This window comes from Anoplopoma fimbria, chromosome 8 (genome assembly GCF_027596085.1).
Source record: "Anoplopoma fimbria isolate UVic2021 breed Golden Eagle Sablefish chromosome 8, Afim_UVic_2022, whole genome shotgun sequence".
NCBI classification, from domain to species: Eukaryota; Metazoa; Chordata; class Actinopteri; order Perciformes; family Anoplopomatidae; genus Anoplopoma; species Anoplopoma fimbria.
This window is the reverse complement of record NC_072456.1, coordinates 11,717,946-11,719,438: the sequence shown is the minus strand read 5'-3', so window position 1 is coordinate 11,719,438 and position 1,493 is coordinate 11,717,946.

Here is a 1,493-nt window from a genome sequence, read left to right as displayed (position 1 = left end):
TACCGAAGCACACAAGAAGGTAAAAATAATAAGACAAAAGAAGCTCCAAAGACGTAGGCTATACGCCGCGCCGTCACCGCCACCGCCGCCGCTGCCGCTGCTGCTGCTGCCGCTGCTGCTGCTACTGGTGCTGCTGGGTGCACCACATGTCCAAGCAGGAGAGGACGACCCTCCTTTCTCCTCTGTTTTCCGGGGGAGAGAAATATTTTGCCGGGTGGTTTCTCTCTTTCTCCCACTCTCTCTCTCTCTGTGTCGCTAGCTCTCTCCCTCTCTCTCTCTCTCTCTCTCCTCTCTCTCTCCTCCTCCTCTCTTCTCAGCAGCACCGCATTTTACTACGGCGCTTTTGCTGCTGCTTGCTGTCGCTGTAGTCCACGGCTGAGTTAAAGGGAAACCCACCCCAACTCACAATCCTCTGCTGCAGCTATTATTCACATACTAAAATCAGTAATGTTAGTACGTCTATATGCTTCTTTTTCCACACAGGACATTTTCAAGTCGAGAAAATACAAAAATATAGGGTCCTATAAATATACATCATAAAGTTAAAAATATCACCTATTGAGCACCATTGACACACTTTAATTCCCTCTCAGTGAATCAATGATAGCAATATAAACACGCCTTAAAATGGATTCACACATTCAATCTTTATAATAATATTATTGTCTTTGGACGTGAAGCCAAGATGTGAATATCTGAATGGCTTTAAAGGCTTCTAGATCAATTATAACTCCTATATGGGATGGTAGATGGTAATCCACCCTGCACCCTTGTTTCACACAATATCGCCTGCATTAATTAAAACATTTGAAATATTAGGTAGACTTTGACAAATATTTTCATTATCAATTAAGCTGCCAATTAAGCTATTTTCATGATAATTGTTTCTGTCTATAAAATGTTAGAAAAGCATGGCCATCACAATGTCCCAGAGTTTGGGTCCTTCAATTTATAATTTTATCCATCTATCAAAAATGATATTCAATTGACAGTGATATATCACAGAGACAAGCATAAAGGACTCACTTGTACCAGCAATTAGTTGACGTTTTAGCTTGTGACTCAAATGATTTATCGGATATGAAAATAGTTTCCCATGTAACGGCTCTACTTAAATGCAAGATAGATGCAGTTTAGATGTATTTTGTCTGCTGTAACCATGACTGTGTCCTCCATGGTGGAGAGGCACAGGGTTTAAGTTATGTGCTAAAAAGTAAAAATATCAGTGTCATCTTCTAAAGTAACAAAATTCATCAGTGAGGAAAGTGTAGAGAAATAAAACAAATCATGATTTATATATATGACCTGTTTTCTTTGATATAAATAGGGAGCATTCGGTCTAAATTATGAGTCTGGGCCAATAAAAAGGGACAGGTAACCCTGGCCTTGTCATAATAAAAGATCAAGTGAGAGGAGTCTTGTAGTCAGCATTGCATGACAACAGCACCATGCTTTGTCAGAAAAAGGAAACTCATTCTGCATTAAAGGGAATT